Source organism: Equus asinus, chromosome 2, assembly GCF_041296235.1.
Source record: "Equus asinus isolate D_3611 breed Donkey chromosome 2, EquAss-T2T_v2, whole genome shotgun sequence".
In the NCBI taxonomy this organism is placed as follows: domain Eukaryota; kingdom Metazoa; phylum Chordata; class Mammalia; order Perissodactyla; family Equidae; genus Equus; species Equus asinus.
The window spans coordinates 120277716-120304687 of NC_091791.1; the positions used below are offsets into that span (position 1 = coordinate 120277716).

Here is a 26972-nt window from a genome sequence, read left to right on the forward strand (position 1 = left end):
ATAGGTACATATGCTTTCAGTTCCCTTGGGTAAACACAGAGAAATAGAATGATTGCATCATATGATAGGTTATTATTATGGAATATTTATGTTTTAAGAAACTGTGAAACTGTTTTCTAAAATTGTTGTAACATTTTACAATCTCACCAGCAGTGTATAAGAACGTCAGTGCCTCCACATCTTCAATACTTGGTTAGCCTTTTTGATTTTTGAGGGTTATGAAGTGGTATCTCATTGTGCTTTCAAAGTGCATTTCCCTAATGACTAATCATGTTGAGCACCTTTTTATATGCCTATTTTCCATCCATATATCTTCTTTCATGAAGTTTTTGTTCAAACAGTCTGTTCATTTTTTTCCTGAGTAGGGCAAATAAAATCCAAAATAAGTACAAGAAAATAAATAATAAAGATTGGAGCAGGAATCAATGAAATAGAAAAATATTAGAGAAAACCAACGGTACCAAAACTTAGCTCTTGGAAAAGATCAAGAAGATTGACAAACCTTAACCAATCTGAATATGACAAAACGTGAGACGACAAAAATTGCCAATATCAAGAATAAGATCAGTGACATGACTACAGATTCTACAGACGTAGAAAAAGTATTAGTTTTCTATATCTGCTATAACAAATTACCACAAACACAGTGGCTTAAAAGAAAACCTACTTCTTATATCAGAGTTTTCATACATCAGAAGTATGCTGGGCTTAGTTGGGTTTCTGACTAGAGGCTCATCAAGACAAAGCTAAGGTGTTGGCAGGGCAGCATTCCTTTCTGGAAGCTCTAGGAGAGACTCTGTTTCCTTGCCCATTCACTTTGTTGACATAATTCACTCCCTTGCCCCTGTAAGACTGTAGTCCCCACTTGTTTGCTGGCTGCCACCCAGGAATTGTTCTCAGCTTCTAGAGGCCACCCACATTCCCTGGCTCATGACCCCCTTCCTCTATCTTCAAAGCCAGCAATGGTGGGTCAAGTCCCTCTCACACTTCAAATCTCTCCTGCCTCTTCTTCTGTCACATCTCTCGAAGTGACTCTTTTGTCTTCCACTTCCACTTTTAAGGACCTATGTGATTACATTGGGCCCAGCTGGATAACCCAGGAAAATCTCTTTATATTAAGGCTTATAACCTTAATTCTACCTGCAAAGTCCCTTTTGCCATGTAACATAACATACACAGACATTAACATCAAGAATTTGAGTGTGGGCACCTTTGAGGGGATATAAGTATATATATATGGGTTAATTTGGGAAGAATTAGCATTTTAATAATATAAGGTCTTCTGATTTATGAACATGGTGTTTATCTCAACCTATTTAGGTCTTCTTTAGTTTTTCCTAAGAATATTTTGTAGAAATGCCAGCCATTTTTTTGTGTAGAAATTAACAAACTCATTCTAAAATTCACATGGGGATGTAAAGGACCTAAAATAGCCAATACAACCTTGAAGAAGGACAAAGTTGGAGAACATGTATTACTTCACTTCGGGACTTACTATAAAGCTACAATAATCAAAACAGTGTAGTACTGAATTAATACAGTCGAACTGATCAATGGAGAGTCCAGGCATACACTCACATATTGATGGTCAATGGATTTTCAACAAAGGTTCAATGACAGTTTGTGAAGAAAGAGCCATTTTTTCCAGAAATGGTGCTGGAAAAACTGGATATCCACACGCAAAAAAAATTTTTAATTGATCTGTTTATTGAATCATATATAAAAGTTAACTAAATGGATTATAAGCCTAAATGTAAAATTTATAACTATAAAACTTATAGAATAAAACATAGAAAAAAATCTCTTTGACATTGGGAAAGGTGTTTTAAATACAACACTAAAAGTGTAATTCATAAAATGAAATTTTCATTAATTGGACTTTATCAAAATTATAAATCCATGTTTTTCAAAAGTCATTGTTAAGTAAAAGCAAAGATAAGACACAGACAAGGAGAAAATATATGCAAATTATTTATCTGATAAAGGACTCAAATCCAGCATAGATTTTTAAAAATTCTCAAAACTCAACAATAAGTAAAGAAACAACCCAATTAAGATAGGGAATATTTTTAACTGACATCTCACGAAAGAAGATATAAAGATGGCAAATAAGCACATGAAAAGATGCTCAGTACTACCAGTCATTAGGGAAATGCAAAGTAAAACCACAATGACATTTCACTACATACCTTAGAATGTGTAAAAGCAACAAGGCAGACCAAGCTAAGTGTTCACAAGGATTTGGAGGAACTGGAACTCTCAGATAGCACTGGTGGAATTATAAAATGGCACAACCACTTTGGAAAACAGTTTGGCAGTTTTTAAAAACATTATCCATAAATCTACCATATGATCCAAATATTCCACTTTTAGGTATTAACTCAAGAGAAATTAAAGCATATGATAATATAAGAATTGAATACAGGTGATCATTGTAGTTTAACTTGTAATAGCCAAAACTGGAAACAATCCAAATGTCCATCAACAGGTGAACTGATGTACAAGTTGTGGCATGTTCAAATCATAGAATACTACTCAAGAAATAAAAAGGAATGAATTCTTGATGTACACTACTACATGGATGAATCTCATAATAATTATGCTGATGAAAGAAGCCAGACAAAGGAGCCAGCCTGGTGGCATGTTGGTTAAGTTCTCGCACTCTGCTTAGGTAGCCCAGGGTTCACAAGTTCAGATCCTGGGCATGGACCAACACAACACTCATCAAGCCATGTGGTGGCAGGGTCCCACATACAAAATAGAGGAGGACTGGGACAGAGGTTAGCTCAGGGCCAATCTTCCTCAAGCAAAAATAGGGAGATTGGCTACAGACATTAGCTCAGGTCCAATCTTCACCACACCCCGCCTCCCCCCCAAAAAAAAAATCAGGGCAAAAATATTACATGTAATTCTTTTATATAAGCCTCTAGAAAATGCAAACAGCACAGTTTGACAAACTACAGCCCATAGGTCAAATCTGGCTCACTGCCTATTCTTGTAAATAAATTATTATTAGAACACATCCACAGTCATTCATTTATATATTTTCTGTGGCTGCTTTAGCACTACAGCATTTGGTTTTTATGACAGAGAGCGTACGGCCTACATAGCCTTGAAGATTTACTATATTTGGCTATTTACCATAAAGCTTGCCAACCTCTGTTTTTCTGTATAGTGACAGAAAACAGATCAAAGATTGCCTGGGTATAGAAGTGCTGGGAGAGTCAGGAAACTCTAAGGCTCACTGAATTATACTAGAATATTTTTGCTGTGTTTTATAAACGTTTCTTGCAAGATATGCCTGGAAGACTAAAAGTTCAAATAACTGCGGCATCATCAGATTAACCAAACAGGTTGCAGAAATTGATTTATGTCTACTTATAACCAAATATGTGTTTGAGAGATATTTATGTGTGTGGCTTTCATTATAACTATTATGGAGCTAGCCATCTCCTATCTTCAAAAGTTAGTCTACTGTTATCCACCAGAAAGGAGGAGTTCTCCAACACCAAAGTGGATTAGGTCAGCTTATAACTGAAAGAAGCATAAAATTATTCATTAAAAAAAAAAAAAAGGAGGGAGGGATGATATCAGCAACATGGCCATGTGAGCTGACCCGGGACTCTCTCCCCTCCAAATTACAACCAAAAAGACCAACTGTTTTCCAACCAAAAAAAATTCTAATAACAGAAATCATCAGAGACCCATAGCAGCCAAATGACGGAAGGCAGATAGGCTGGAGCCGCCCTCAGAGGAGCTGGAATGGAGTAGGAGAGAACTTTGCTCCCTCCCCTAGAGACTGGGATCGCTGCCGCTGGTGAGGGAAGGAGCAGGGGAGGGGCACACATCCTGGGATCATCCAGGACTCCCACTGCCGGTGCAGTGAAAACCCTCTAACAGGGATGAGCTTTCATGTGGGGGAATCCCAGCAAGCCAGGGCCCCGGGAGACCAGAGAGGGAGAGCTGACAAGAATCCAGGTCAGTAGGCAAGAGAAAGTGCCCCTCCTCCCTCAACCCGTGCTGCATGAGGCCATTGTGGCTGAAAGTGGAGAGTGCAGAACGTGCTGTTCTCAACCCCCATCTAGTGGCGACAGGCTGTAACTGCAACCGAATAATAGCATCATGGGCAAAAACTGCTCCTCTACCATTCAGCAATCTATAAAAGCTCCAGTCCAAAAGGTAAACAATAAAAATATGGAAGTAGGTCCTGAGGAGTCAGAAACAGATAAACTAAGTGAAGATGAGTTGAAAATAGCTATCATCAAAATATTCAATGAGGTAAAGGGAAATACAGAGAAACAAGTCGAGTTCTGGAGTTACTTCACAAAAGAGATTGAAATTATAAAGAAGAATCAATTAGAAATACTAGAGATGAAAAATACAATGGATCAGATAAAACAGAATATGGATTCCCTGAATGCCCGTGTAGACAACATAGAGGAGAAAATTAGCATAATCGGAGATAGACAGGCTGAATGGCTCCAGAGAGAGGAAGAAAGAGAACTAAGAATTTAAAAAACTGAAGAAAATCTAAGAGAAATAGCTGACTCAATGAGAAAATGCAACTTAAGAATCATCGGAATTCCTGAGGGTGTGGAAAAGGAAAATAGAGCGGAAAGTGTGCTCAAAGAAGTAATACAAGAGAACTTCCCAAATCTAGGGATTGAGAGAGAAATGTGTGTGGAGGAAGCTTTCAGATATCCTAGATTTCTCAGTGTAAAAAGACCTATGGCAAAGCATATAGTAGTAAAAATAGCAAAAATGAATGACAAAGAAAGAATACTCAGGGCAGCAAGGCAGAAGAAAATAACCTACAAAGGAACTCCTATCACACTTTCAGCAGATTTCTCTACAGAAACCTTACAAGCTAGGAGAGATTGGAGTGACATATTCAAAACTTTAAAGGATAAAAATCTTCAGCCAAGAATACTCTATCCAGCAAAAGTATCCTTCAGATATGAGGGAGAAATTAAATCTTTTCCAGACCAACAAAAGCTAAGGGACTTCGTAGTCACAAGACCTGCACTACAAGAAATCCTCAAGAAGGCTCTGATACATGAAAAAAGAAAAAAGGGAGAAAGGGATCACAAAACACAGAGTAGAGAGACAGAAAGATGGAACCTGAATAGGATAGCAAATATCCAACTATAGCATTAGGATAAAGGGAAGGAAATCACCAAAGCAAAGACAATCTTATCACTCTAACCACAAACTCACAACACGAGTTGGAATAAGAGATGAAAATAATAATTTAGGAGGGGAAGAGGAAAGGGACTGAAATAGTCTGGGCTAAGGAAGTAAGAAATCAGCAGAAAATGGACTATGTTATACACGAGTTTCTGAATACAAACTTCAGGGTAGCCACTAAACTAAAAAACAGAACAGAGACACAAAACATAAATAAGGAAAAATCTAAGAAACCCAGCATAAGAAATTGCAAAAGCCAATGGGTAGGCTCAAACACACAGGACGAGAAACAAAGGAAACACAGGAAAACCGGAAAATGAGCAACAGAATGACAGCATTAAGCCCTCACACATCAATACTTACCCTCATTGTAAACGGACTGAACTCTCCAATAAAGAGACAAAGAGTGGCAAAATGGATTAAAGAACAAGATCCAACAATTTCTTTCCTCCAGGAAACACACCTCGGCTCCAAGGACAAATACAGGCTCAGAGTGAAGGGGTGGAAGACAATATTCCAAGTTAATAGCAAACAAAAGAAAGCAGGTGTTGCAATACTTATATCAAACAAAACAGACTTCAAGATAAGGCAGCTAAAGAGAGACATAGAGGGCCAATATATAATGATCAAAGGGACACTTCATCAAGAAGAAATATGCTTGTAAATATCTATGCACCCAACAGAGGAGCACCAAAGTTCATAAAGCAACTATTAACAAACCTAAAAGAAGATATCAAAAATAACACAATAATAGTAGGGGACCTCAACACCCAACTCACATCAATGGACTGATCATCCAGACAGAAAATCAACAAAGAGACAGTGGAGCTAAATGAAAAGCTGAAACATTTGGACTTAATAGAGATTTATAGAACACTCCATCCAAAAACAGCAGAATACACGTTCTTCTCAAGCGCACATGGAACATTCTCAAGGCTAGATCATATGTTGGGAAACAAGGCAAGCCTCTACAAATTTAAAAAAATTGAAATAATAACAAGCATCTTCTCCGATCATAATGCTATAAAGCTAGAAATTAATTACAAGAAAAAAGCTGAGAAAGGCACAAGGATGCGGAGACTAAACAATATGCTATTGAACAAGCAATGGATCATTAAAGAAATTAAAGAAGAAATCAAAAAATATCTGGAGACACATGAAAATGATAACATGCCATGTCAACTTACATGGGATACAGCAAAAGCTGTATTAAGAGGAAAATTAATCACAATTCAGGCACATCTTAACAAACAAGAAAAATCCCAAATCAGCAATCTTAAACTAAACCTAAGTGAATTAGAGAAAGAAGAACAAACAAAGCCCAAAGTCAGCAGAAGGAGAGAAACAATAAAAATCAGAGCAGAAATAAATGCTACTGAAACAAAAAAAGGCAGTAGAAAGGATCAATGAAACAAAGAGCTGGTTCTTTGAGAAGATAGATAAAATTGACAAACCCCTAGCCAGACTTACAAAGAAAAAAAGGGAGAAAGCTCAAATAAACAAAATCAGAAATGAAAGAGGAGAAATAACAACAGGCTCCACAGAAATACAATGGATTATGAGAGAATACTACGAAAAACTATATGCCAGCCAAATGGATAACCTAGAGGAAATGGATAAATTCTTGGACTCCTACAATCTTCCAAAGCTCACCCAAGAAGAAGCACATAATTTGAACAGACCAATCACAAGGAAAGAGATTGAAACAGCAATCAAAAGCATCCAAAAGAATAAAACCCCAGGACCAGATGGCTTTCCTGGGGAATTCTACCAAACTTTCAGAGAGGATTTAATACCTATCCTGTTCGAGCTATTCCAAAAAATGAGGGAGGATGGAACACTTCCTAACACATTCTACGAGGACAACATCACACTGATACCAAAGCCTGACAAGGACAGCACAAAAAAGGAGAACTACAGGCCAATATCGCTGATGAACATACATGCAAAAATTCTCAACAAAATTTTGGCAACCCCAATACAACAATTCATCAAAAGGATCCTACAACACGACTGACAGAAAATAATGTACAACTGAAATTTCACAAGATTGTAACCTATTATTAACTCAATAAAATTTGAAAAAAAAAGCAGGAGTGACGTCAGTAATGTGGTGGAATGAGCTGTTCCCTTGGTCTCACCTGCTTTTGAAATACAACAAAATGGACATTCACTGACCAATGGAGGAAGCCCCCACAACACAACAGGATGCCTGAGAGACACATACAGCTATACACCTGAGGGTGGATGGAGTGGCCCCCAGAGAAGTGGCAGTCCATCTGCTCTCTCCCGGTAGCCCTATGGATGCACAAAAATGCATTCAAATCTGGCATGAGCTCCTGGAAAGTGGAAACACACACTGCGGTGACTGTAGGAGGACTCAGCGGCAGCCCTTAGCCTGCTTGTGATCACTTTCCTGGTAGGGAGGGGGAGCCCACAGTGCACCTGTGGTGCCAAAGAGTGGCCCTAGCTCAGTCCAGGTGAGAAAGCTCTGCCCACCAAGCACAGTGGCCTACAAGCAGAGGCTCAGATCTGCACACTGCGGCAAGCACACTCCAGGCCTGTGCAGCCACCCATAGTGCTGCTGAGCCCTGAAGGAGGGAGCACATCCCAGGGCAGCTGTGGGAAGAGGTAGTGGCAGCCTTTGGCCTTCTCATGATCATTTTCCTGGTGGGGAGGGGGAGCCAAACATGTACCTGTGGCACTAAAAATGCCCCTTGATCAGTCCAGGAAGGAAGCCATGCCCATGAGGTACAGTCCACACAAACACGTGTAAGACCCCAGGCTGGATCAAGTGCCTATACTACCCCTACAGCTTCCAGCAGATAGCGTGGGGCCAGAAACTCTGCTCCTGCTTCTCCCTAGCAGTAACAGGTAGAATCTGCAACCTAATAAAACCACAAATGCCCCAAGAAAAGACTAGTTCATCAAACACCATGAGAAACTGCAGCAACAATTCAGACCAAAAGGAAAATTACAATCCTCCCAAAACCAACCCTGAAGGCAAAGAAATTTACAATATAAATGACAGAGAATTCAAAATAGCTGTCATAAAGAAACCACGATTTACAAGAGAACTCAGAAAGACAATTTAATGAGCTCAGAAATAAAATGAATCTCTTCACCAATGAGATTGAAACTATAAAAAAAAAATCAAGCAGAAATCCTGGATATGAAAAACACAATTAATGAAATAAAAAATAATCTAGAATCCTTAAGAAACAGAGCATGTTACGGAGGAAAGAATTAGTGATTTAGAGGATAAAAATGTAGAAATTCTACAGGTGGAGGAGGAGGCAGAACCAAGATTTTTAAAAAATAAAGGGATTCTTCAAAAAATATATGACTCAATTAGGAAAAGCAACATAAGGATTATATGTAACCCACAGGGAGAAGAGAGGGAGGAAGGAGTAGAGAGCTTGTTCAAATAAATAATAGCTGAGAATTTGCCAAACCTAGGGGAGGTTCCAGATTCACAAATACATGAAACTAATAGAAAGCCTAGTCACATCAATGCTAAAAATCCTTCTCCAAGGTGTATAATAGTAAAAAGGGCAAAAGTCAATGATAAAGAAAAAGTATTAAGAACAGTAAGACAGAAGAAAATAACCAACAAAGGGAACTCAGCAGTCTTTCAGCAGATTTTTTTGGCAGAAACCCGGCAGGCAAGGAGAGAATGGAATGATATATTCAAAATGCTGAAAGACAAAAACTCTCAGCCAAGAATACTCTATCCAGTGAAACTTTCCTTCAGATACAAGGGAAAAATAAAACCTTTCCCAGACATAAAAAAGCTGAAGGAGTTCATCACCACTAGACCCTCCCCTACAAGAAATAACTAAATATGCCCTCACACTGGAAACAAAAAGGCAAAGGTCTACAAAGCTATGAGCAAGGAAATAAATAGGCAGAAACAATTAGAAAACTGCAGCTCTCTATCAGAACAGAGAGGCAAAGACTCAATTATAACTTAAAACATAAAGGGAAGAAAGTATCACAAGTAATGAAAAACACATCAACTTAGTCATAAATTCACATCATAAAAAACAGAACAATTTGTAACAACAAAATCCCAAAAGAGGAGAGGAAAGGGAAGGAACCTGTTTAGATTAATGGAGATAAGAGGCTATGAGAAAATGGAATATCTCATCTATAAGATCATTTATAAAATCCTCACAGTAACCGCTAAACAAAAATTAGAGCAGAGCCACAATTCACAAAAAGAAAGAAAATGGAGAAAAACCTTCTCAGAAAACCATCAAAATGAAACGGCAGTCAGAAATACAAAGGAAGAGAAACAATGGATACAGAGAAGAACCAGAAAAGAAGAGATAAAATCGCAACAGTGAGCCCTCATATATCTAATCACTCTAAATGTAAATGGATTAAATTCTCCAATCAAAAGACACATAATAGTTGGATGGATTAAAAAACAAGACCCAACAATATGCTGCCTCCAGGAAACACAGCTAAGCTCTGAAGACAAACATAGGCTTAGGGTGCAGGGATGGAAGGCAATACTTCATGCTAATGGCATACAAAAGAAAGGAGGTGCTGCCATCCTTATATCAGATAAAGCAGACTTCAAGTTAAAAAAGACAATAGGAGACAAAGAGAGGCAATATATAATGATAAAAGGGAGATTCCACCAAGAGAACATAACACATTTATATATATGTACCTAACACAGGGGCACCAAATTACACAAAGAAATTATTAATAGACATAAAGGGAGAAATTAACAGGAACACAATAGTAGTAGTGGACCTCAATGCCCCACTTACATCAATGGACAGATCATCCAGGCAAAAAGTTAACAAGGAAATAACAGATTTAAATGAAACACTTGATCAGCTGGACTTAATAGATGTATAGAGAACATACCATCCAAAAGCAGCAAGATAAACATTCTTCTAAAGTGCACATGGATCATTCCCAAAGATATACCATATATTGGGAAACAAGTCAAGCCTCAAAAAATTTAAGAAGATTGAAATCATCCCAACCATCTTTTCCAACCACAATGCTATGAAGCTAGAAATCAACCACAAGAAAAAAACTGGGAATTAAGAAATATGTGGAGACTAGTGAACATGCTATTGAACAACCATTGGGTCAATGAAGAAATCACAGCAGAAATTTTAAAAATACATGGAGACAAACAAAAATGAAAATGCAACATACCAACTCTTATATGATGCAGCAATACACGCCCACCTGAACAAGCAAGAAAAATCTTAAGTAAGTAACCTTGAAATGCACATAACAGAACTAGAAAAAGAAGAACAAAGCCCAAAGTCAGCAGAAGGAGGGAACTAATAAAACTCAGAGCAGAAACAAATGAAAGAGGACCAAAAAAAAAAAAAAAAAAGTAGAAAAGATTAATGAAACTAAGAGATGGTTCTTTACGAAGATAAACAAAATTGACAAATCCTTAGCCAGACCAACCAAGAAAAAAACAGAGAAGGCTCAAATAAATACAATTAGAAATGAAAGAGGAGAAATTACAGCACATACTGCAGAAATACAAAAGATTATAAGAGAATACTATGAAAAACTATATGCCCAGGTTATAAATTGGGTAACCTAGAAGAAATGGATAAATTCTTAGACTCTTATAACCTCCCAAAACTGAATCAAGAAGAAACACAGAATCTGAAAAGACCAATCACAAATAAAGAGATTGAAACAGTAATCAAAAATCTCTCAAAAAACAAAAGTCCAGGACCAGATGGCTTCTCTGGAGAATTCTACCAAACATTCAAAGAAGATTTAATACTTATCTTTCTGAAACTATTCCAAACAACTGGAGAAGATGGAACGCTTCCTAACACATTCTATGAGGCCAACATTACCCTGATACCAAAACCAGACAAGGACAATACAAAGGAAAAGTACAGGGCAATATCACTGATGACCTTATATGCAAAAATCCTCAACAAAATACTGGCAAACTGAATACAGCAATACATTAAAAGGACTGTACACTACAATCAAGTGGGATTTATACCAGGGACGCAGGGATGGTTCCACATCTGCAAATCAATCAACGTGACACAGCACATTAACAAAATGAGGAATAAGAATCACATGATCATCTCAATAGACACAGTGAAAGCATTTGACAAGATCCAACATCCATTTATGATAAAAACTCTGAATAAAATGGATATAGGAGGAAAGTACCTCAACATAATAAAGGATGTATATGACAAACTCACAGCCAACATCATACTTAATGCTGAAAAACTGAAAGCCATCCCTATGAGAACAGCAACAAGACAAGGATGCCCACTCTCACCACTCCTATTCAACACAGTACTGCAGGTTTTGGCCAGAGCAATTAGGCAAGAAAAAGAAATAAAAGGAATCCAAATAGGCACTGAAGAAGTGAAACTCTTGCTGTTTGCAGATGACATGATTTTATATATAGAAAACCCTAAAGAATCCATCATAAAACTTAGAAATAAACAACAACTTCAGCAAAGTTACAGGGTACAAAATCAACTTTAAAAAACTCAGATGAATTTCTATACATTAACAATGAATTAGCAGAAAGGGAAATCAAGAATACAATCCTATTTACAATTGCAACAGAAGTAATAAAATATCTAGGAATAAACTTAATCAAAGAGAAATGAGACCTGTACACTGAAAACTATAAGACACTATGGAAATAAATTGAAGAAGACATAATGAAATGGAAAGATATTCCATGTTCATGAGTCAGAAGAATAAACATAGTTAAAATGTCCATACTATCTAAAGCAATCTACAGATTCAATGCAATCTCAATCAGAATCCCAATGAAGTTCTTCAAGGAAATAGAACAAAGAATCCAAAATTTACGTGGAACAACAAAAGACCAGGAATAGCCAAAGCAATCCTGAGAAAAAAGAACAAAGCTGGAGGCCTCACAATCTCTGGCTTTAAAACATAGTACAAAGCTATAGTAATCAAAACAGCATGATGCTGGTACAAAAACAGACAAACAGATCAATGGAATAGAATTGAAAGCCCAGAAATAAAACCACACATCTATGGACAGTTAATCTTCGACAAAGGAGCGAAGAACATACAATGGAGAAAGGAAAGTCTCTTCAATAAATGGTATTGGAACAACTGGACAGCCAGATGCCAAAGAATGACAGTAGACCATTATCTTGCATCATACACAAAAATCAACTCAAAATGGATTAAAGATTTGAATATAAGACCTGAAACCATAAAACTCATAGAATAAAATAGAGGCAGTACACTCTTTGACATTAGTTTCAGCAACCATCTTTTCAAATACCATGTCTACTCAGGCAAAGGAGACAAAAGAAAAAGTTAAAAAATGGGATTACATCAGACTAAAAAGCTTCTGTAAAGCAAACGAAACCATGAACAAAACAAAAAGACAACCCACCAACTGGGAGAAAACAATTGCAAATCATTTATCAGACAAAGGGTCGATCTCTAATATATAAAGAACTCATACAACTCAACAACAAAAAAACAAACAACCTGATCAAAAAATGGGCAGAAGACATGAATAGACATTTTTCCAAAGAAGATATACAGATGCCCAACAGACACATGAAATGCTATTCAACATTACTAACTATTAGGGAAAAGCAAATCAAAACTACAATGAGACATCACCTTACACCAGTCAGAATGGCTATGATTACCAAGACAAAAAATAATAAACGTTGGAGAGGACGTGGATAAGAGGGAATCCTCATACACTGCTGGTAGGAATGCAAACTGGTACAGCCAGTACGAAAAACAGTATGGAGATTTCTCAAAAATTTAAAAATACAATTACCATACAATCCAGCTATCCCACAACTGGGTATTTGTCCAAAGAACTTGAAACCAATGATCCAAAGAGATTTATGCACCCCTATGTTCACTGCAGCATTATTCACAATAGCCAACATGTGGAAGCAACACAAGTGCCCTTCTACAGATGAATGGATAAAGAAGAGGTGGTATATATATACAATGGAACACTACCCAGCCATAAAAAAGACAAAATCGTCCCATTTGCAACAATATGGATGGGCCTTGAGGGTGTGATGTTAAGCAAAATAAGCCAGCCAGAGAAAGACAAATACTGCATGATTTCACTCATATGTGGAAGACAACAAATACATGGATAAAGAGAACAGATTAGTGGTTACAAGAGGGGAAGGGGGTTAGGGGGTGGGCAAAAGGGATAAAGGGGCACATATGTATGGTGATGGATAAAAATTAGACTACTGGGGGTGAGCATGATGAAGTGTATTCAGAAATTGATAAATAATAATGTACATCCGAAATTACATGTTATAAACCATTATGATCTCAATAATACTATTTAGGAAAAGAAAAGAAAAGAAAAGCACTGGGACCTCAATTGGTTACATAAGAGATGAAAAAAATCTCTTGAATAAGAACTAACTGGGTGGGGCGAGCCCCATGGCCAAGTGGTTAAATTCGTACACTCCGCACCGGAGGCCTGGGGTTTCACCAGTTCAGATCCTGAGCACAGACCTAGCACCACTCACCAGGCCATGCTGAGGCAGCGTCCCACATAGCACAACCAGAAGGACCTACAACTAGAACATACAAGTATATACTGGGGGGCTTTGGGGAGAAGAAGAAGGGGATAAAAATCTTGGCAACAGATGTTAGCTCAGGTTTAAAGGTTGAGGTTAGCTCAATCTTTAAAAAAAAAATAGAATTAACAGGGTGAATGAAGTATCCTGTCAACCAACAATTCTTGACAATTCTCCACCTTGAATTTTAAAAAAATTAAAAATTGTATGTGTTGATTGTTTCCAATTCTTTTTATTACCCTTACTCTATCTTTGACGGCTAAAGTATAGATTATTTGCTAGAGAATAACAGTTACTGCATGTGACCTATCGAATTTGAAAATATATCCAAAAATATATCCTGGCCCTCCTCTACCCTTCCTTATTTCTCTTTTCCAAAGTGTACCCATTTCCATAATCTTGCAAGATCAGTCTTCTCACGATATTAGGGAGAACTCCTGTTAACCTGGTCCTCACTGAGTCTCTCCTTAATCTTAATTGTTCTATATGCCACTTTTGGATGCCTACTCTATGCCAGGTTCTGCCACTTAAGGGATATGGATGGGAAATGGAAGCAAGATACTATCATGAATTTCAAGGGGTTCACCATCCAGGGGAGAACATGTGTATGTGAGTAAACAGCTGTACTTGAAGTAATAGTGCACATGCATACAATTCACTAGGGAGCACCCAGAGAGAGTAAAAACATGTGGTGATTGACAGAAGGTTTCACAGGGAAGGTGCAGGCAAGATATTAGAGGATGAAGATAATTTTCCAGGTAAAGAGGAAAAGTGCATTCAAGACAAAGGGAAAAGTATATCCAAGGAGAGAGCATTGAGAAGGAAGACGTCAGAGTGCCATCAGCAAAATGGTGGGTAGGCAGTTCCAAACTCTGTCCTTGCATAGAAATATCAAAAAAAAACAAGCATAAACTGTTAAAACCAACTGTCAAAACTCTAGAAAGCAACCAAGGATTTACAGCAACAGTGTAAATGCTGAATCAAGAAAAAGACAATTTAAAATGATAGGAAAGCTTTTGTGTTATTTTTACTTGACCTTGCCCCACTGCCTCTCCAGCACTTCAGTGGTCTTGAAGTAGTGGCAGCCTGTGTTTCCAGTGCGAGACTCTGGTCCCTTGTTCAGAGGAAGCAGAACAGGTCTTATTCATAAATCATTGTGTATGTCTATTCTAATCTGACTGGAGGACACCTGAAGACTGATGCAAAACACTCATCTCTGTTTCATCTAACTCAGAAATCAGGCCATAAAAGTGTCAAGCGTTGTTCAAAAATACTACAAGCCAAACTAACAACCCACAGATGCCTGGCGAAAAGATTACAATTGAAGGATACAATAGGCCAACTGAGGCACAGGAGCAAACCCTAAGGAGAGTTTCTGTGGGAAATTACGACATTTAAAAGCAGCCATGTATTTGGGAGAATATAGAAAGCCACATGCATGCACAGAGAAAGACTCATGCTCAGAAAACACTGGAGAATTCTCTAAGTTTTCATCTTACCCTTATACCTAGTCTTAGTGCAAGCCTGGCTAAGTGCGGAAGGAGTGCTCCAGCATCGAGTCATCTGTTAAGACTAGAAGAGGTGTTTTTCTTGTTGTTTCTTTCTTTTTTAGCTCCTGGCATTCAGGAAATCTCTGTCAAAACACTAGCTGAACACACAAAGGAACAGAGATTTCAGTGACCATATGTAACAAGGAATAAAGGCATACCTCAGAGATATTGCAGGTTCAGTTCCAGACAACTACGACAAAGCAAATATCACAATAAAGTGAGTCACATGAATTTTTGGTTTTACCAGTGCATATAAATGCTGTGTTTACGCTACATTGTAGTCTAAAGTGTGAAATAGCATTATGTCTAAAAAGATGTACATACCTTAATTTAAAAATACTTTATTGCTAAAAAATGCTAACCATCATCTGAGCCTTCAGCAAGCCGTAATCTTTTTGCTGGTGGAGGGCCTTGTAAAAAATGCAGTATATGTAACATGCAATAGAACAAGGTATGCCTGTATACTCTACGCAAAAATAGTTCTGGAAAGTCACAAAACAAATGAACTACTACAAACTTGAACAATCAAAAATAAAAAACAGCAAACCCTGGGGAAGAGAGAGAATCTGACTTCCAGAGTTACCACACTATAATATTCAAATGACCAGTATTCAAAAACAACAACAACAAAAATCACAAGGCATACAAAAAATAGGCCAGTGGAACAGAATAGAGAGCCCAGAAATAAACTCTTGCAAATATGGTCAAATGATCTTTGACAAGGGTGCTAAGACCACTCAGTGGAGAACAGTCTCTTCAACAAATGGTGCTTGGAAAACTGAATAGCCACATGCAAAAGAATAAAGTTAGATCTTTATCTTATATCATATATAAAAATTAACTCAAAATGGATTAAAGACCTAAACATCAGACCTAAAATTATAAAACTCCTAGAAGAAAATACAGGGGAAAACCTTCATGACATTGAAGTTGGCAATGTTTTCCTGGATATGACACCAAAAGCACCGGCAATAAAGGCAAAAATAGACAAATAGGACTACCTCAAACTTTAAAAGTTGTGTTCATCCAAACACACAATCAATAGAGTGAAAAGGCAACCTACGGAAAGGGAAAAAATATCTGTAAATCACATATCTGATAAGGGTTAATATCCAGAATTTATAAAGAACTCCTACAACCCAACAAAAAAAATCAAAAAACCCAATTTTAAAATGGTCATAGGATCTGAATAGACATTTTTCCAAAGATGATATAAAAATGGCCAACAAGCATTCGAAAAGATGCTCAACAACATTAATCATCAGAGAAATGCAAATCAAAATGACAATGATATGTCACCATTCACCCATTAGGGTAGCTACTGTCAAAAAAAGCAGGAAAAAAAATAAGTATTGGTGGGGATGTGGAGAAATTAGAATCCTTATGCACTACCGGAGGGATTTTAAAATGGTTCAACCACTATGAAAAACAGTGTGAAGTTTCCTCAAATAATTAAAAATGAAACTACCATATGATCCAGCAATCCCTCTTCTGGGTATATATCCAAAAGAATTGAAGCAGGATCTCAAAGAGATATTTGCATACCCATGTTTACAGTAGCACTGTTCAGAATAGCCAAGAGATGGGAGCAACCCGGAAGTTCACTGACAGATGAATGGATAAACAAATTTGGTATACTCATAGAATGCATGTTATTTAGAATTAGGAAAGAAATACTGTCACATTCTACAACATGGGCAAACACTGAGGACATTATGCTAAGTGAAATAAGCCAGAAACAGAAGGACAAATACTGTATGATTACCCTCATATGAGGTATCTAAAGCAGTCAAATACATAAAAACAGAAAGTAGGATGGTGGCTACCAGGGGCTAGGGGGAGGAGAAAAAGGGGAGTTGCTATTTAACAGGTAAGAGTTTCAGATTTGCAAGATAAAAAATTCTGGAGATCTGTTTCACAACAATGTGAATATACTTTAGCACTACTGAAATGTACACTTAAAAATGGTTAAGTTAAAAAGCGGAAGAAGTTAAACAAAAATTCTAAAACTGAAAAATATAATAACTTAAATGAAAATTCACTAGTATTAAACAGTAGATGTGAGTGTGCAATAGAAAGAATTAAGAAACTTGAAGATAGGGTAGTTGAAAGCAATGAGTCTGAGGAGCAGAAAGACAAAAAGTGAAGAAAAATGAACACAGACTAAGGGATCCATCAAGTGAACCAAGACTCAAATTATGGGAGTTTCAGAATGAGAAGAGAGAAAGAAAGGGGCAGAGAAAATATTTGAAGAAATAATGGCTAAAAACTTCCCAAATAAAATAAGGAATAAAAACCAAATAGAGAAATCAACAAAAACAAAAGTTGGTTCTTTCTAAAGATCAACAAAATCAACAAGCTTTTAGCTAAACTCACAAAGAAAGGAGAAAGAACAGAAAAAAACTAAAATCAGAAATGAAAGTGGGGAAATTATTGCTGATCTTACAGAAAGAAAAAAGATTGTAAGAGAATATTATTAACAATTGTGCACCAACAAATTAGATAACCTAGATGAAATTGAAAACTTCATAGAAACACACAAATTATATAAACTGACTCAAGAATAAATATAAATTTCAACAGACCTAAAACAAGTAAAGAGATTGAATCACTAATCAAAAACTTCCCAACAAAGAAAAGTCCAGGACCAGATGGGCTCACTAGTGAATTCTACCAAACATTTAAAGAAAAATCAGACTAAATCTTCTCAAAACACTTCCAAAAAATAGAAGGAGAGGGAATACTTCCTAATTTATCCCATGATGCAAGCATTACCCTAAAACTAGAGCCAGATAAAGACATCAAAAGAAAAGAAAATGATAGATCCCTATCTGCAATATCTGTAATACAGATCAAATTACAGACCTTATGAATACAGATGCAAAAACCCTCAAAAAATATTAATAAACACAACCCCAGGGCATATTAAAAGGCTTTAACCTAGGAGTGCATGGTGATTCAACATAAGAAAAATCAATGTAATATACCACATTAATAGAACAAAGAAAAAGAAAACATGATCATCTCAATTGACATAGTAAAGACATTTGACAAAATCTAATATCCCTTCATGATAAAAAGACTCAGAAAAATAGGAATAAAAAGAACTTACTTTATCAATATGATAAAGGGAATTTGTGAAAAACCTAAAATTAACATCATACTCATTGGTGAAAGACTGAAAGCTTTCCCCCTAAGATCAATGACAAGTCAAAGACGCCTACTTTCACCACTTCTATTCAACATTGAAGTGGAAGTTCTATGCAGAGCAATTAGGCAAGAAAAAGAAATAAAAAGTATCTGAATTGGAAACAAAGAAGTAAAACGAATCCTATTAACAGGTGACATGATCCTAAAGAAAATCTTAAAGAATCCCCAAGAAAGCTACAAATTCAGCAAATTTGCAGGGTATGAGATCTGTACACAAATATCAGCTGAGCTTCTATACAACTCCAATTAATAATCTGAAAAGTTGCTTAAGAAAGTAACTCCATTTCAAAAGTATATAAAACAATAAAGTACCTGGAAATAAATAAACCAAGAAAGTGAAAGACTTGTATACTGAAAACTACAAAGCATTGCTAAAAGAAATTAGCAAAGACAAATAATTGGAAACACATACCATCTTCACAGGTATGAAGACTTAATATTGTTAAGATGTCAACACTACCTAAAAAGATCTACAAATTAAATTCAATCCCTAACAAAATTCCAGCAGCCTTTTTTGCATAAATGTAAAAGCCACATCTCAAATTCATAGGGAATTGCAAGAAGTCCCAAATAGCCAAAATAATCTTGAAAAAAGAAGAATAAAGTTAGAGAACCCACACTTTCCAATTTCAAAACTTACTACAAAGCTACAGTAATCAAAACAGTATGGTACTGGCATAAGAATAGACATACAGACCAATGGAATAGAAAATTAAAAGTCCATAAATAAACCCATATATCTGTGACCAATTGATTTCTGACAAGGCTGTACAATCCATTCAATGGCGAAAGAATCATCTCTTCAACAAATGGAGCTGAGACAACTGGATTTCCGTATTATATACTATGTGTATATATATATATATACTCACAAAATATACAAAAATTAACTCAAAATGGATCAATGACTTAAACATAAGAGCTAAAACCAAAAATTTTTTACAAGAAAACACAGAGTAAATTTTCACAACTTTGGATTTGGCAATAGATTTTTAGATATGACATTAAAAGTACAAGCAACATATGGAAAAAATAGATGAGCTATACTTCTACACAATTAAAAACTTTTGTGCATCAAAAGACATTATCGAGAAAGTGAAAAGACAACATTTTTAAGACAATATTTGCAAATCATATACCTGACAATGGTTTAATATGGAGAATATATAAATACACAAAACTCAACAACAAAAAGGCAACTCAGTTTTAAAATGGGCAAATGGCTTGAATAGACATTTCTTTAAAAATCTACAAATGACCAATAAGCACACAAAAAGATGCTCATCATCATTAGTCATTAGGGAAATGCAAATCAAAACCACAATGAGATACCATTTCAGATCTACCAGGATGGTTATAATTAGGAAAAAAACAGAAAATAACAAGTTTTGGAGAGGACACGAAGAAATTAGAACTCTCATACATTGCTGGCGGGAATGTAAAATGGTACAACCACTGCAGAAAATGTTTTGGCAGTTCCTCAAAAAGCTAAACATAGAATTACCACATAACCAAGCAATTCCACTCTCAGACATGTACCCAAAAGAACTGAAATCAGGGACTCAAACAGATACTCGTATATCAATGTTCATAGCAGCATTATTCACAATAAAGGTGGATACGACACAAATGTCCATCAACAGATGAATGGATAAACAAAATGTGGTATATACATAATAGAATATTATTCAGCCACAAAAAGGAATGAAGTTCTGACACATGCTACAACATGGATGAACAATGAAAAGATTATTCTAATTGAAATAAGCCAGACACAAAGGGACAAATATTGTATGATTCCACTTATATGAAAAATCTAGAATACTAGGCAAATTTATAGAGACAGAAGGTAGATCAGAGGTTACCAGGGGCTTGGGGTAGGGTTGAAGAGAATGAGGAGTTATTGCCTAATGGTTACAGAGTTTCTGTTTGGGGTGATGAAAAGTTATAGAAATAGTGGTGGTGCTTATACAACATTGTGAATGCAGTTAAGGTCGCTGAATTTTACACTTAAAAATGGATAAAATGGTAATTTTTGTGATTTTTTTAACCACAATAAAAAAACAAAAGGAGGAAGATGTCCTGGTTGGGAAGTACACTGTCATTCAGCATGTGTGAAGCAGACAGAAGGCCTTAGATAGCATGCAAAGGTGTTGGGACCTCATTCTGTTGAAAGAGAGAAGTCATTGAAGTTTTCTAAGCAAAGGAAATGGAGTGGCCTGGTTTTTCCATGTGTGTAGCTTTGTCTGCCTGACTAGACTTGGTTACTTTTCTCTGAATTCTCCAGAGCACCTACCACAGCATGGAAGACAGACACTTGCTTATCTGATCCATTACAGCTGATGGTTGATTCCTTAATTGCTCCCCTAAAGATAGATCACCATATTTTTTTCTTTAAATTCTCAGTAAGAAAAAATTACATCAATTGCACTTTCCCTGTGTAATGCTTTTCTTCAATCAGAAATGGTATCCCCTTGTTTGCTCTGCTATGCAGCAATAAGAATCTCTCCCTCAGAGTGAGTAAAAGCACAAGTTATTTTCCATGATCCTAAGAGAAATTTCAGTCAGGACAGGAAGATAGAAGGTTCCCTAGGACTCTCTTTATAGTTCTACATTTCCTTATCATTTGTGGAGGCCTGAATTTTCTTCAAGCCAAAACTCCTGTTATAGTACTCATTAATCCAACTTCAGAAATGATTCTACATTCACAGAGCTTTGTCGTGTCAGAAAAAAATCCCTGCAATAACCTATAACTGAATGAAGTCTCATCTTGTCCCTGTAAGACCTCAATTTCTCCCTTAACTTAATTGCAACTCCTGCAGAGCCAGCAGCACTAATCAAACTGCCTGTGTACAAGCATATCCGCCTGGTAATGCCTGATGCCTTTGCTGAGGAGTCAAAGTGGCACCTTCTAATGGGTGACCCCTGGTCACTATCAGCAATGTTTCACTCTGTTCTCATTCAGGCTGGCTCCTCAATAACAGCCAGCAATAAAGGATGAAGTGGTGGATTCTTTTACAGTGTGCTGGAAGAAAAGACCACTGATGGAACCATCACAATCTCCAGCTTCACATTCTATTATAAATTCTAACAATGTGCCATTGAGACTCTTCTGGAAACTAAAAGCTCGGTTGAGTGGAGATGGATAAGCATAAAAAGCAGCGTTCACCTGAGCTGTCTTTACTGTGGGGAGCATCTTTCAGGCCCCTCCGTGAATGGCATTATCTCTCACCAAGAGATTTGTCATTCCTTAAAGCAAAATCCATGATACGCGGCTCTGTGCTTTCTCATTAGTATCTCCAATAGAGCCAAGTTTCAGTGTAGAAAAAGCTAAATGATCTTCTCCCCTATTCCTAAACCTCGGGCAACAGGATTCAAGGAAAGTAGAAGGGTTTCCACCACTTGTTTAACAGCATTCTTGGCATGGGCACTGGCTGGTCACCTCACAGCAACCCAGCCTGTGAGGAAACTGACGCTCCTAAAAATTAACTGGGTTTCTTCTGCCCGAACAGCTCGCTGGGGGCAAAACCAGGATTCAATGCCCAGTCTGTGAGAATTTCTTTCCATTCCACCAAGTTGGATTCCTCTCATGAGCTCAGTCTTAGATGGAATGCTTTCACTACTCAAGAATAAATCTGGTAATTCCACTTATGAAATCTCTCCCCAAAGGGTGGTTTGTTTCATAAACTCAGAAACATAACTTAATTTTGTTCTATCTGAAACCACCCTGCAATCTTTTATAAAGAACACATTGTACAGATTCCTTGCTCTGGACATTTTTCAGGTGTCTTTGACCAAAAGTAAAACTGTCCTGATGAATCCGTTACCTACAGTTAAGATGAACTAACCTATAAGCCTTAAGCCACACAGGATGCATCTCCAGAGGATACCTCAACAGCTACCAACCTCATATTCAGGCTTCAAATCAGGAAAGCTCACAAATGGGCTGTGCATTCTGGATAGAGTACAAACCACCCTGCCTGCCTTCCTTTGGTGAGGTTTCTCATGTGTACTGGCCATAGACTGTCTGAAATAAGCCAGGTGAGATTTATCACAAATAATCAAGGATTTTCAGTTGCACAGAAATACTGTGGTTGTCCGTGGGGTAGTTTTAGACCTACCACTGAACTGTCTTTACCAAAACACTGTATCTCCAGGGTGCAAGCCCAATGCTTCCTTCTGGGGAGCTTCCAGCCCACAGTGGGGTGAGCAAGAAGGACAGGCAGCATAGGGTGAGCTCGCTTAGAAGGTGACAATGAGCCAAGTCACCAAGGTGTTAAATTCTGTTATAGCATCATGCATAGGGCAGTTGCCTGGGACCAAAGGAAGGAGCATCTCACTACCTGTGCAATTATTATATACACTGCACAGGTCTCCTCTCATGAGAAAAGTCCTATTCTTCCTAGTTTTCCTTTAAAATCTAGCAAAAGCAAGACCATTTTTCATGATCCTGTATTTTCCTGAGCTGCTTAGCAATCAGCCTAAACTGTCCATTCACAGTGGACCAAGTTGTGTACCAGGTGCTGTTTCTAGGGCTTCTGTCTACATAGTAACTGATTCAGTCTTCACAGCAACTTTATACGGGGTACTGAGGCACAGAGAAGGTGCCCCCAGGCATCAAGCAAATGAGTATTGGAGCTAGGCTTAGGGCCATGGTGGTCTGGCTCCAGATCTACCTTTTCCCTACCCGATCCAGGGAGGTGGCTGCAAATTGTCCAAGGTTCCAGCTGCAGCTGAGACATCAAAGCTCAGAGTAAAGCCAAGGGCTTCCTTTCAATACCTGGAAGTTTCATGTGGCTTCCAATCAGGCTTAGGAAACCCCATGATTACATCAAGTCAGTAGTTTAAAAGAGCTGAGGTTGGGAAGAATAAAGGTGATTGAAACAGAAGTGATTCTAATTCTAACTGTTTTACCTGAAAGTTTTCCACCAATACTTACAGGCAATATAGGTTAATGGGACTCTGCTGAGTTCCCTTGCCTGTCCAAGCTCTGCCATCCCCACCTGCTCTCTGTTCCCGAGACTGACTTGTGTGGACCATAGCAAAATGTTCTCATGCCCAGGATTCCAGCTAGGCTCTGCCAAAGGGAAGCCCTAGTGGGAGGTGGACTCAGAGCAAGAGAGGGCTTGGGGCAGTCATTACTTTGGATACTTCTCTACGTGGTCCTTCCACTGATGGTCACAAAGTTCACGTCAAGGTGGCTTTATCATCACATCTTTAGTTCCTAGGAATCTCCAACCTCTCTCCCCCCACTACCCCCTACCTTCATCCCTCTCTCTCTCTCTCACACACACACACACAAGCACACTCTGGCTCCGGGACACCACCCTACCCTTCACGGATTCCTCCACCTTGCCCTCAACTTGGCAAACAGCCCCATTAGTAAATTCTATTCAGATTATCGAGTTGGAGAATGCCATCTATTTTCTGGTAGGACTCCAATTGATACAGTGAATGTATTTATTAAATCATTTTATAAACATTTTAATTGAACTATAGCACACATACAGAAAAATGCAACAATTTTAAATAAACCATATAGCTCAATTACAAAGGAAATACATCTATGTAACCTCCTCTTGTGGCAAGAAACAGAACATTACCAACATCCCAAAAGTCCAATTAGATCTCCTTCCATTCCTTATATTCTCCCTTCTACCCCCTGACTCCTAACACCATAGAGTAGATTTGCCTGTCTCTGAGTTCTTTATAGATCGAATCACATACAGTCATGCACCACATAACAGCGTTTAGGTCAACGACAGATCACATATACGACAGGGTCCCATAAGATTAGTACCATATAATCTAGGTATAGAGCAGGCTATACCATCTAGGTTTGTGTAAGTACACTCTGTGATGTTCTCACAGCCACAATATTGCCTGGGCATGCATTTCTTAGAATGTATCCCTGTCATTAAGCGATGCATAACTGTAGTATGTACCCTTTCCCATCAGACTTTTATTTGCTCAACATGTTTGTGAGATTCAGTCGTGTTGTTACAGTTTCAGTAATACATTTATTTTTATTTCTGTATAATATTCCATTACATGATTATCTTACAATTTATTTATCCATTCTAGAGTTGACAGATATGTGAACTGCTTCCAGCTTGGGGATATTATAAATAGCTGCTATGAGTATTTTCAGACATGTCTTTTGGTGTGCATATATAGACATTTCTGCTGAGCATATAAATAAGAACAAACTTTCTGGGCAATAGAAATGCACTGTCCTAAACTTTAGTAGATGCAGCCAAATCGTTTTTGGCAGTCTTTATGTTTGCACAAATTTACAATCTTAAATCAGCAATGTATGACACTTCCTGTTGCTCTACATTCTCTTAACACTTCGTATTGTCCGTCTTAAATTTTAACCATTTAGGTGTGAATATAGTGGTATCTTGTGTGGTTTAAATTTGCATTTTACTGATGACTTATGAGGTTAAACACCTTTTCATATGTTTATTGGTAACTTCAGTCATTTCAACATCCTCTTCTTCAAAATGTCTATTCAGGATTCCTGTCCATTTTCCTACTGGGTGTTCTGTCTTTCTCTTATTGATTTACAGATGTTCTTTTTATATTTTGGATATAATTTCTAATTGTAATAAAAGATACGTTTTGCACATATCTTCTTTTCACTCTATGACTTCTTTCTCACTTATTTAATAGTCTTTTGAGGAACAAAAGTTCCTACTTTTAAGGTAATCTAAGTTATCAACCTAATACTTTATCATTAGCACTTTTTATATCCTTTTAAAGAAGCTGAACTGCATAGCAATGTCTTTGATGATACAATATGCTCTGATGAAGACACTTGGAGTCCTAGTTTACAGAAGAAGCCACTGAACTTTGGAGAAATTAGGTCCTCCAAAACCAAATGTGCAGCTTTAGAAACATATGGAACATTATTGCAGGGAGAATGGGGCACACATCTGCCTAGACAGATATGCCACTTAAGATCTGAGAAGGTTGGGGGTGATAGCCAAACAGCTTTCCCATCTCAGAGAGCAGCATTTCCTACCTCTCAGCTGCACAGAAGTGGCAAAGCTAAAACTCCAGTTAGGCACAGGCTTCCAGGTCTGTTGCTTACTAGACCAGGTGGGCTGGTCCAAGCTTCCCTTCAGTAAAAGTGAAAAAACTGTCATTTTGCTCTGTATTAATCCCTTCCGACCTCCAAAAATGAAAGAGAAAATTGAGGGAGGAGGAGGAGGTGGAGAAGAGAGGATGGTACAGCCCTACAAATACACCATTAGCAGGTGGCAACTAAAACTTTCAAGTTATTCAAGGGTGACTCTGCTCGGAGAGCAGCAAGCTTCTCCAAATACTAGGACCTTTAATGAACACACACACACAGAGGCAGGATCCTTGTCCTTCATATATGCAGGTACCAAGTACCACATATGCAGGCTGTGCCCTGAACATCAGCTCACTCACACTGTCAGACAAAAACAATGGCAGGATAAACACCTGAGATGGATCAAGAGACAGCTCCATTAACACACATGCATTGAGTGCACTCAGGTGTGGGTCCCTGTGATAGCCCCAGGTACTCAGGAATGGTGAACTGGACGTAAGCTCTGTCCTGAGGACTGAAGTCGCATGGAGGAGGTGGCCGACATACAACTGCCATGATGACATCTATATCATCTATGGCAGTTACGATAACTATGGTGACAGCTACATTAGTGTCAGACACCAAGGTGCCCTAGGGGGTCTCTGAGGGAAATCTATGCTCTTTGCTGAGGCCATGGGTGAGCCAACCAGAGCCTAACTCAACATTGGAGCTGTTCTATGGTTTTAAGCATCTTTGAAGGACGCTGAAAATCAAACAGGCTCTGAGGAGCTTCCTACTCATTCCTGTCGAAACTGACATGAACTAGAACTTCAAGACAAACTAATAAGAATGCTAGCAAGAAATCAAAGAGCCATTACTAATGTTTTCTTCACTTGTTTTTATCTTTTTTTAGATCTCAAAGTCAAATGATTTTCTAACATCTACTGTCTAAAACTTTATTGAAATTTTAGCATTGTTTATGATAAGCATTATTCACCATTCAAAACAAGACTCTGCTAACATTTTGTATTGAACTTCTAGTACCCTCAAGACCTACAAATGCAGAGATATTAAAAATATTGGAGCTGGCCCCATGGCCAAGCGGTTAAGTTCATGCACTCCACTTCAGCAGCCTGTGGTTCGCCAGTTTGGATCCTGGGCATGGGCCTATACCCCGCTCATCAAGCCTTGCTGTAGCAGCATCCCACATGGAGGAACTAGAATGATTTGCAACTAGAATACACAACTACATACTGGGGATTTGGGGAGAAAAACAAAAGAAGGAAGATTGGCAAAAGATGTTAGCTTAGGGCCAATCTTCCTCACCAAAAAAAAAAGGGAAAAGAAAAGAAAGCCAAGGAGAGCAGAGATTTTATA

The 26972-nt window shown here is 37.7% G+C and overlaps 1 protein-coding gene across 4 annotated transcripts in view; it reads right to left on the minus strand.

Annotated features, from left to right (window-relative positions):
* OCA2 (OCA2 melanosomal transmembrane protein) overlaps positions 1 to 26972 on the minus strand; it is a 361224-nt gene that overhangs the window by 166975 nt on the left and 167277 nt on the right. The window lies entirely within an intron of this gene.